This window comes from Oncorhynchus masou, chromosome 11, assembly GCF_036934945.1.
Source record: "Oncorhynchus masou masou isolate Uvic2021 chromosome 11, UVic_Omas_1.1, whole genome shotgun sequence".
Taxonomy (NCBI): domain Eukaryota; kingdom Metazoa; phylum Chordata; class Actinopteri; order Salmoniformes; family Salmonidae; genus Oncorhynchus; species Oncorhynchus masou.
Window position 1 is genome coordinate 33,457,893 of NC_088222.1, and position 12,413 is coordinate 33,470,305.

A 12,413-nucleotide genomic window follows, 5' to 3' on the forward strand; every position below is an offset into this window, starting at 1 on the left:
TTAATGAGATTTCAACCTTTATTCACCCACTCAAAAAGACAATCAGAAGTTTGTTGAATTTCCAATGTGTTATTACTGCGCCTTCAACAAAGTTCAAATGGGAACACAATGTCAGATATTTGTATTTATGCAACAGCTTAATGTGTTATCACTGTGCTTAATCTAATAGCACAACCACATGACCTGGATTGCAGTTGAGATTATATGAAAAGTACATAGTGCAAGTGATGAATGCAGTTCAAGATTTTGCACAGATTATTATAGCAATTGTGAAGATCTCCACAGTTGCAACCTTTGCATGCTATCTTGGATACACTTTCTATGATTACATAAGAAGGCATTTATAGTTACAGTAGGTTAACCTCACAATGTGGTGCGGGATGTGTTACTAATTTTAAGGTTGAATAAATACTGTTACATCAGTTTGGAAACTTTAGGATATTTACTGTATTACAAAATTATTATTGAATTGTGTTTGGTTGACAATGCAACCAAATATCAACATTTGAAGGATATGCATATTTTGTGCCACTGACTTCGTTTGTCTTTAATTACAGTGTGTCTACAAATTAACAATTGATATGTTAAAGAGTTAAAGTGAAAGAATTTAATGGATGGAGATGGAGAAGTGAATCCAACATATCAATAAGTAATTTGTAGACAAACTGGAATTAAAGCCAGATTAAAATCAGTGGCACAGATGGAACTATCCAAGCAGAAAATACATCTTTCAAATGTTGATATTTGGTTGCGTTGACAACCAAATACAATTCAATATCCAGTTTGTCTACAAATTAATAATTCATATATTGGATTCACATCTCCATCAAAAATCTAAGGACTAATTCTAATCAAATTTGATTTAGTCCTATTCTTTAACTTGATTTTTGGTTGAGATGGAGACTTGAATCCAACATATCAAATATTAATTTGTAGATAAATTTGAATTCAACCAAAGCTTGAAACCCTAGGCTTTTTACTGGAAACAAGTGCTGTTGATGACTACGCAAATGCTATATAGGCCTAAATAATATAATTGATGATATATGAGTTATAAAGTATGGTTACATTTAATTTTAAAACCTACCCTTTGGAATGACAGTGATTATATTGAGTAATTAAGAAATCTCTCAATAATCATTCTCACGATAACACATTGGTAGTAGTTAAAAATATTAATGCCACGAAGGGCTAGGCTTGGTTAAAACCCTGGAAGAGCTGAAGATAGATCAACTCTCTAGTAGAAGGTGCTGCCCAACCTATAGTGTTTTTCTGATAGTGGATATAACGTTGAAGACCTGACATTGTTCCAAAGGTACAAATTCAGCAGCCTTGTGAATGTTGACCTGTTTAAAGGTCTTGCTCACATCTGTTACGGAGAGCGTGATCACACAGTCATCTGGAACAGCTGGTGCTCTCATGCATGCTTCAGTGTTGCTTGCCTCGAAGCGAGCATAAAAGGCATTTTGCTTGTCTGGTACGCTCGTGTCACTGGTCAGCTCGCGGCTGGGTTTCCCTTTGTTGTCCGTAATAATTTGCAAGACCTGCCACATCCAACGAGCATCACAGCTGGTGTAGTAGATTCAATCTTAGTCTTGTATTGACGCTTTGCCTGTTTGATTGTTTCTCTGAAGGTATAGAGGAATTTCTTATAAGAGTCTGGATTAGTGTCCCGCTCCTTGAATGTGGCATCTCTAGCCTTTTGCTCGGTGCGGATGTTTTTTTTATTTCACCTTTATTTAACCAGGTTGTCTCATTACAAGTTCTCATTTACAACTGCGACCTGGCCAAGATAAAGCAAAGCAGTTCGACACATACAACACAGAGTTACACATGGAATAACCAAACATACTGTCAATAATACAGTAGAAAAAGTCTATATACCATGTTGTTTGTAATCCATCGACATACCTCACAGATGTATTTGGCTACCAGAATGTATGGCACAAGTGAATCCAGTGGTATGTAACCCAATTTGAGCGAGCCAATGCAGCTCTTTGAGTTGGGATATTAGGTTACTCAGGTTATTGGGTTATTTCCTACAGTGGTAACCAAGGGCCTCAAACAGGCAGAATAGACTCATTGCATAACAAATGTCCCAGGAAATTCTGCTGCATTTTCTTGTCAGGCATGTAACTCGTTAAAAGAACATGCTGTTACAATATCACACACAAGATGACAAGAGGACATTATTTGTTGGCCATGCTGTTTGTCAGGATGGAGTGGACCAGAAGTGCATGGCACAACTGGCTGAGGATAACAGGGACATGACTTGGGTTGTACAAAATGGAGGGAACTCATTGTCGTCTAGTTCCTTAATGCCCTAAACACTAAATATAGAATAAAGAGAAGGTGGGTAGAGGTATACTGTTTCAGTATGGAGACAGGTCTTGAATTGTTAACCGCATCATAGAGATATTGGAGATAGGAGGGAAATGTAAAACTGACTGAGGTCTTAAAGCACCTCCACAGTGCCATGTCTGTAGAACAAGCCCTCTAACTCTTATCCTCCTCCTCTTTCTGGTCATTTAACTCAATTAGAGATGAAAGGCTTTCTAAGAACAAACAGGCAGGACCTGGAAGCCCCTCCCTCCACACTGAAACCATCCAATAGGCTGAAGGAATGTCAATTTAGTTAATATGTGACAACAGTCCTTTCATTTGTTTTTCGTTCCTTCTTAAAAATACTTTTATGGCATCATTATGAAGGTATGTCAGCTATGGAGAAGACAAACACTGATGTCCTTTATGCTGTGGTGAGGATGTCTAGAATGGTTGGAAATGCAGGCGCTCACTGGTCGTCTCTTCACTTCACAGCTGCAACCAACAAACTGCTATCTGGGAGCTATGAAGATACCGTTACCTAATAGAGACAAATCTAATCTACGTCAGTGGAGGCTGCTGAGGGGAGGACGGCTCGTAAAAATGGCTGAAATGGAGTCAATGCAATGGTATCAAACGTGGTTTCCATGTGGTTGATACCATTCCATTGACTCCATTCCAGCCATTACTATAAGCCGTCCTCCCCTCAGCAGGCTCCACTGATCTACATGGCGTTACAGACCATTCTTAAGACACCTGGCTACTGAAACACAAAGTTAATAATCAGTGGTCTCGATTTCAGTTAAAGCGAAAGGTAGAGGTTTGGACATCTGGCGATTAAATCAAATAAACTGAAATAAAGAAAAATGTCATCTATGAAACAGATTGAGGAGTGTTTGCAGTTTAAATTCTAGCTAATGAGGTATGTGTGTGTCATCCAGAAGGGGGGCTGAAGGGGAGCCAGAGGACAGGGGCTGGACTAGACCACCTGGCCTGACTGCAGCATCAGCCTGCTGACAGAACTACACTGGACTCATTCATATACACTCCAACATACACTCACAAGCACATCATCCCTGACTCGATGTGTCTATTTACATAATGCACACACCCACACAACAACACCTGGACACACAGAACCATAGGTCTCTCGTGCGAAAGAGATTTGACCACAGATGGTCTCAGGGATGTTAACACTGGAAATTACTTTGGTCTCTACTGAGTTAGGTAAATCAGCTTTGAGTTTTCTTGCACCCTCCTTGTGGAACGATCTTCAAAATGTTCTTAAATGGTATGTTCTTGTGCCTCTGGGGCAATTCAGAAAGCTGATTGAGGACCTTATTACTGATGACTGTGTTTGTTTTTTAAGACTACGTTTTTTTTTCTGGTTGCATTTTGTATTTATTTCGATGTGTGTATTTTATGTCATTCATGTCATTTAGGGCTCATCTGTAAAAGATACCTTGGTCTCAGTATGTCTCCCTGATTAAATAAAGGTTAAATCAATTTCAAAAACCTCAGCGAGACTTACCTGGATAGCATGGTCCCAGATCTGTTTGTGCCTTCATCTCACCACTTATCATGCCAAACAGGTCTGGTACCAGGCTATAACCTGGATACATACAGGTTAAATAAAATGCATACACACATGCCCATTCACACCTCCAAAACAAACACAGGTAGACCAGTGTACAGGGGGCTACATACATAGATGCTACTTGACTGAAAGTCTTTAATAATAAACACTCTCCATACAAAAGTATACAGTTGAAGTCAGGAGTTTACATACACTTAGGTTGGAGTCATTAAAACTCGCTTTTTCAACCACTCCACCAATGTTGTTTTGGCCAGTCAGTTAGGACATCTACTTTGTGCAAGTCATTTTTCTAACAATTGCTTACAGACAGATTATTTCACTTATAATTTACTGTATCACAATTCCAGTGGGTCAGAAGTTTACATATACTAAGTTGACTGTGCATTTATACAGCTTGGAAAATTCTAGAAAATGATGTCATGGCTTTAGAAGCTTCTGATAGGCTAATTGACATCCTTTCAGTCAATTGGAGGTGTACCTATGGATGTATTTCAAGGCCAATCTTCAAACTCAGTGCCTCTCTGCTTGACATCATAGGAAAATCTAAAGAAATCAGCCAAGACATCAGAAAATAAATTGTAGATCTCCACAAGTCTGGGTCATCCTTGGGAGCAATTTCCAAACGCCTGAAGGTACCACGTTCATCTATACAAACAATAGTACGCAAGTATAAACACCATGGGACCACGCAACCGTCATACCTCTCAGGAAGGAGACACATTCTGTCTCCTAGAGATGAACGTACTTTGGTGCGAAAAGTGCAAATCAATCCCAAAACAACAGCAAAGGACCTTGTGAAGATGCTGGAGGAAACAGGTACCAAAGTATCTATATCCACAGTAAAAATGAGTCCTATATCGACATAACCTGAAAGGCCGCTCAGCAAGGAAGAAGCCAGTGCTCCAAAACCACCATAAAAAATATTGTACATTTTGGAGAAATGTCCTCTGGTCTGATAAAACAAAAATACAACTGTTTGGCCATAATGACCATCGTTATGTTTGGAGGCTGGCAAGCCGTAGAACACCATCCCAACCATGAAGCACAGGGGTGGCAGCATTATGTTGTGGGGGTGCATTGCTGCAGGAGGAACTGGTGCGCTTCACAAAATAGATGGCATCATGAGGATGGAAATTATGTGGATATATTGAAGCAACATCTCAAGACATCAGTCAGGAAGTTAAAGCTTGGGCGCAAATGGGTCTTCCAAATGGACAATGACCCCAAGCATATGTCCAAAGTTGTGGCAAAATGGCTTAAGGACAACAAAGTCAAGGTATTGGAGTGGCCATCACAAAGCCCTGACCTCAATCCTATAGAACATTTGTGGGCAGAACTGAAAAAGCGTATGTGAGCAAGGAGGTCTACAAACCTGACTACACCAGCTGTCAGGAGGAATGGGCCAAAATCCACCCAACCTATTGTGGGGAGCTTATGGAAGGCTACCCAAAATGTTTGACCCAAGTTAAACAATTTAAAGGCAATGCTACCAAATACTAATTGAGTGTATGTAAACTTCTGAATCACTGGGAATGTGGTGAAAGAAATAAACGCTGAAATAAATCATTCTCTCCACTATTATTCTGACATTTCACATTCTTAAAATAAAGTGGTGATCCTAACTGACCTAACACAGGGAATTTTTACTAGGATTAAATGTAAGGAATTGTGAAAACCTGAGTTTAAATGTATTTGGCTAAGGTGTATGTAAACTTCCAACTTCAACTGTATGTACAAGGTCACATACTGTATAGCATTTTATGGAAATTTCACCTTTATTTAACCAGGTAGGCCAGTTGAGAACAAGTTCTCATTTACAATTGCGACCTGGCCAAGATAAAGCAAAGCAGTTCGACACATACAACGACACAGAGTTACACATGGAGTAAAACAAACATACAGTCAATAATACAGTATAAACAAGTCTATATACGATGTGAGCAAATGAGGTGAGATAAGGGAGGTAAAGGCAAAAAAAGGCCATGGTGGCAAAGTAAATACAATATAGCAAGTAAAACACTGGAATGGTAGATTTGCAATGGAAGAATGTGAAAGTAGAAATAAAAATAATGGGGTGCAAAGGAGCAAAATATATAAATAAAATAAATACAGTAGGGAAAGAGGTAGTTGTTTGGGCTAAATTATAGGTGGGCTATGTACAGGTGCAGTAATCTGTGAGCTGCTCTGACAGTTGGTGCTTAGAGCTAGTGAGGGAGATAAGTGTTTCCAGTTTCAGAGATTTTTGTAGTTCGTTCCAGTCATTGGCAGCAGAGAACTGGAAGGAGAGGCGGCCAAAGAAAGAATTGGTTTTGGGGGTGACTAGAGAGATACCTGCTGGAGCGTGTGCTACAGGTGGGAGATGCTATGGTGACCAGCGAGCTGAGTTAAGGGGGGACTTTACCTAGCAGGGTCTTGTAGATGACATGGAGCCAGTGGGTTTGGCGACGAGTATGAAGCGAGGGCCAGCCAACGAGAGCGTACAGGTCGCAATGGTGAGTAGTATATGGGGCTTTGGTGACAAAATGGATTGCACTGTGATAGACTGCATCCAATTTGTTGAGTAGGGTATTGGAGGCTATTTTGTAAATGACATCGCCAAAGTTGAGGATTGGTAGGATGGTCAGTTTTACAAGGGTATGTTTGGCAGCATGAGTGAAGGATGCTTTGTTGTGAAATAGGAAGCCAATTCTAGATTTAACTTTGGATTGGATATGTTTGATATGGGTCTGGAAGGAGAGTTTACAGTCTAACCAGACACCTAGGTATTTGTAGGTGTCCACCTATTCTAAGTCAGAGCCGTCCAGAGTAGTGATGTTGGACAGGCGGGTAGGTGCAGGTAGCAATCGGTTGAAGAGCATGCATTTAGTTTTACTTGTATTTAGGAGCAATTGGAGGCCACGGAAGGAGAGTTGTATGGCATTGAAGCTTGCCTGGAGGGTTGTTAACACAGTGTCCAAAGAAGGGCCAGAAGTATACAGAATGGTGTCGTCTGCGTAGAGGTGGATCAGAGACTCACCAGCAGCAAGAGCGACCTCATTGATGTATACAGAGAAGAGAGTCGGTCCAAGAATTGAACCCTGTGGCACCCCCATAGAGACTGCCAGAGGTCCGGACAGCAGACCCTCCGATTTGACACACTGAACTCTATCAGAGAAGTAGTTGGTGAACCAGGCGAGGCAATCATTTGAGAAACCAAGGCTGTTGAGTCTGCCGATGAGGATGTGGTGATTGACAGAGTCGAAAGCCTTGGCCAGATCAATGAATACGGCTGCACAGTAATGTGTCTTATCGATGGCGGTTAAGATATCGTTTAAGACCTTGAGCGTGGCTGAGGTGCACCCATGACCAGCTCTGAAACCAGATTGCATAGCAGAGAAGGTATGGTGAGATTCGAAATGGTTGGTAATCTGTTTGTTGACTTGGCTTTCGAAGACCTTAGAAAGGCATGGTAGGATAGATATAGGTCTGTAGCAGTTTGGGTCAAGAGTGTCCCCCCCTTTGAAGAGGGGGATGACCGCAGCTGCTTTCCAATCTTTGGGAATCTCAGACGACACGAAAGAGAGGTTGAACAGGCTAGTAATAGGGGTGGCAACAATTTCGGCAGATAATTTTAGAAAGAAAGGGTCCAGATTGTCTAGCCCGGCTGATTTGTAGGGGCCCAGATTTTGCAGCTCTTTCAGAACATCAGCTGAACGGATTTGGGAGAAGGAGAAATGGGGAAGACTTGGGCGAGTTGCTGTGGGGGGTGCAGTGCTGTTGACCGGGGTAGGAGTAGCCAGGTGGAAAGCATGGCCATCCGTAGAAAAATGCTTATTGAAATTCTCAATTATGGTGGATTTATCAGTGGTGACAGTGTTTCCTATCTTCAGTGCAGTGGGCAGCTGGGAGGTGTTCTTATTCTCCATGGACTTTACAGTGTCCCAGAACTTTTTTGAGTTAGTGTTGCAGGAAGCAAATTTCTGCTTGAAAAAGCTAGCCTTGGCTTTTCTAACTGCCTGTGTATAATGGTTTCTAGCTTCCCTGAACAGCTGCATATCACGGGGGCTGTTTTATGCGGGACGGGATGAGATCAATATCCTTCCATACCCCGGCCAGGTCGATTAGAAAGGCCTGCTCGCTGAAGTGTTACAGGGAGCGTTTTACAGTGATGAGTGGAGGTCGTTTGACCGCTGACCCATTACGGATGCAGGCAATGAGGCAGTGATCGCTGAGATCTTGGTTGAAGACAGCAGAGGTGTATTTAGAGGGCAAGTTGGTTAGGATGATATCTATGAGGGTGCCCGTGTTTAAGGCTTTGGGGAGGTACCTGGTCGGTTCATTGATAATTTGTGTGAGATTGAGGGCATCAAGTTTAGATTGTAGGATGGCTGGGGTGTTAAGCATGTTCCAGTTTAGGTCGCATATCAGCACGAGCTTTGAAGATAGATGGGGGGCAATCAGTTCACATATGGTGTCCAGAGCACAGCTGGGGGCAGAGGGTGGTCTATAGCAGGCGGCAAGGGTGAGAGACTTGTTTTTAGAGAGGTGGATTTTTAAAAGTAGAAGTTCAAATTGTTTGGGAGGCTTCTAATGTTAACATGCATGAAACCAAGGCTATTAAGGTCACAGAATTCGTCAAAAGTGAGCGCCTGGGGAATAGGAGTGGAGCTAGGCACTGCAGGGCCTGGATTCACCTCTACATCGCCAGAGGAACAGAGGAGGAGTAGAATAAGGGTGCGGCTAAAAGCAATAAGAATTAAGAATAAGATGTGAATACAGTGGAGGTAAACCTAGGTACTGAGTGATGAAGAGAGAGATATTGTCTCTAGAAACATAATTGAAACCAGGAGATGTCATTGCATGTGTGGGTGGTGGAACTAATAGGTTGGATAAGGTATAGTGAGCAGGACTAGAGGCTCTACAGTGAAGTAAGCCAATAAACACTAACCAGAACAGCAATGGACAAGGCATATTGACATTAAGGAGAGGCATGCTTAGTCGAGTGATCAAAAGGGTCCGGTGAGTGAAGAGGTTGGTTGGGGGTCACGGCGATTTAGACAGCTAGCCAGGCCATCGGTAGCAAGCGAGCATAGGATGGAGGTCTGTTATTAGCCACCTCTTGTGTTCCGTCAGTAGATTAGTGGGGTTCCGTGTGGTAGAGGGGATTAATCCAAATCACACAACAACAACAAAAATAAAAACAATAGATATATTTATAGAGGCCCAAGAAGAAGAAAAAAATATAATAATAACAATAATAATACAAATAAATAAATTGTCCGATTGTCTATTCAGATAGCAGCCGATAAGACAGCTCACGGTTAGCAGGCTGCAGATGGGCGTTCAGGTAACGTCGCGACGGAGGAGCCAGCCGGATAACTCCTTCGGGTAGATAACGTCGGCAGTCCAGTTGTGAAGGCCCGGTGGGGCTCCACATAGGCAGTAAAACGGGTCCGGATAGGTGACTGCAGCCCAGTAGTGATTGATGGAACTCTTCAGCTGGCTAGCTCCGGAATAATTTATGTTTGCTCCGGAATCGACGAAAGCCGATAGTCACACGGATTGCAGCTAGCTAGCTGTGAGATCCAGCTATGAATGTCCAGAGTTAGCGGTTGAAATCCAGGGACATGGAGAGAAAAATAGGTCTGGTATGTTCCGTTCCGAGCCGTGCAAAACTGGCGATAGATTTTCGAGCTAAAGGATAGCTAATGACCACAAGCCGTGGTTAGCTGAATACTAACGATTTGCCAGTAAAGAAGCTAACTAGCTTCTGAACTAGCTTCTGGATTAGCTTCTGGCTAGCTTCTTGGAGTTTCTGGCTAGCTTCTTGGAGGATTACAGATTTGAGGTAAATAATACTTTTTTATAAATATAAATTGGTGAGGCGGGTTGCAGGAGAGTGTTTTGAAGATGAGTTTATGGAAAATTAAAAAATGTATGTGAAAAAAGTTGTAAATATATATATATACACGTGACACGACAAGACGAGGACAAAAGACGTCTGAACTGCTATGCCATCTTGGAAGAGATCCGTCTCTACTATCAATCTCTCATCATAAATACAATACATTTCAACAGTCATCCAATACAGTACTTGATCATAATAAAAAAAATCAGTTGACCATATCAGCTTGTCTACAGAAATCTCTGTGGTCCTTTCCCAGAGCAATACACAGGGGACACAGTTAGACCCAAATTGTATGTAAGTATTTTAAAAACTTGAATCTAGGTCTGATGACCGTTCTAATACTTTACAATGTTATCAATGACTGACTGATTGGCTATGAGGGAAAACAATAAAGCATGAATTCCTTTAAAACAAAAACACAAACTCAGTGAGACATTATAAATAACGCACATTGCCACCAGTGCAAGAAAAAAAGGAATTCAACAGGGAAATGTAAGAAAAATTACAAAAAAACAAAACAAGAAGACTAACATGTAAGGCCTGAGTGAGACATTCCAACAGCATACAGTACACATAGGTTTGCACATTTTGGGGAATATTCAGAGGTGAAAACTTTCTGTGGGAATTAACGGGAATATATGCAAATTAATATTAATACCATTGGATATATAAAAGGTATATACAGAAACATATACCTTTTACCTTATCATAAGTAGACATAATTGCAAATTATTAAATTCTTCCAACAGAATTTAAAAAAACAATTTAGTTATAAAATGAACTTTAATTAAATGAGTTGACTCTTCACAAGGGATGATTTCACTGAACAACAAAAGAAAGGGAATATTGAATGATCCCCAATGATCCATCGCATCTCCCAAAAACATTTTCAACATACATCTGTTAAATGATAGTCTTGAAACTAAAGCTTTGGTTGTCTTCTTCTCAGGCTTCCATGTCTTCTGCCTGGACCTCCTCAATGTCCACCTCTTGGACATCAGACTCTGAGGCCTCATCTTCACTGTCACTTTCCAACCTTGTTGAGGATGGCTCGTTGTCAGGCACAAAAAGCCTCAAATTCTCCCGGACGGCCACATATTTCTCAACCAATTGGTCAGCCTGTTGTGTGCTTTGGTAGGTGTGTTCCCAAACAAGGATCAGTTGCGCTCTGAGGCGGCTGATGTTGGTGGGATTTAGAATATATTTTTTTGTTAAAACAATAAATAAAAACTTTATTTAACTTGGCAAGTCAGTTAAGAACAAATTCTTATTTTCAATGACGGCCTAGGAACAGTGGGTTAACTGCCTTGTTCAGAGGCAGAACGACAGATTTGTACCTTGTCAGCTTGGGGATTCGAACTTGCAACCTCCACTTTAGACCAAGCAGCCTTCATGTTCGCAGTATTGTCTGTCACCAGTGCAAATACCTTCTGTGGTCTAAGGTTATTGATGACTGCCTTCAGTGTGTCTGTTGTCCCTTGTGTCTGTGCTCTTGTAGAATACTGGTTGAGGGGTGGAGATGATGTCGTTAATTATTCCTTGCCCACAAACATTCGACCACCCACCAGAGATGATTGCAATACAGTCTGCATTCTCTATGGTTCGCTTGACCTTCACTTGAACTCTGCATTGAACTCTGCATCCTCTGCATCCAACAAATGAGTTGGGCGAAGAACATTCAGAAATCTCTTCCGATACACATTGCCTGTGAGCATCAGAGGTGAACCAGTTGCATACACAACTCGAGCAAGACATTCATCATCATTTCTCTGACTACGTTCCTCCACAGTGTCAAAAAAACTTCTGATTCCAGGAGGACCATGAGCGGTTGCTATCAATAAGGTGTCTGATTCATCATTTTCACCTCGAATAGAAGTAGAGGGACTTTTGTCAGAGGTTGCTTGTTGTGAGCGCTCAGGAACTTCATGCACTTGGCCAGATGATTCTGCATCTTTGTTGCATTCTTCACATATGATTTGGCAAAGTATTTGCAAATGTACACAGCTCTTTCTTCTACATTAGCTGCAGTGAAATGTCGCAACACATCGGATTATGCCAGTGGCATTTTCCTGTAAAAATGAGAAAAAAATGTGTAAAACAAAAACCAAATACTATTCCATGTACAGATACATTGTTAAGAAGTTAGATTAAACAACTCCTTTGTAATAAATGTTTTAAAATGAAACATTTGGAAACAGGTGAATTAACACGCCTCAGCAGGCTCAAGCAAGCTAAAACCCACATGGTAGCAAAAACTAGCAGAATTGTTAACAAGTTAGAAATGATTTAAAACAAACTTTGCTGGAGGCTAATCTTTTCTAGTTAACAAAGAATCATGTATGTCATATAAAATATATTCACCCCACCCAGTATTGTAATAAAAACTTACCAGAAAACATAGTGTGGGCTCAATAGCATCTCATTAGAGTGCAAGATCTTGAGAATCAGTTGTACATGTGATGAAAGAATGCACTGTGCATGCGAGGGTTGCAATTCCATTTAATTGGGGATAGCTTAACCAAAATATGCCCCAATACCTAGAATTGCCATATGTGTATCCCACAAAAAAAGGTTCACTATTTTAAGCTACATTTTTTGATAAATTTT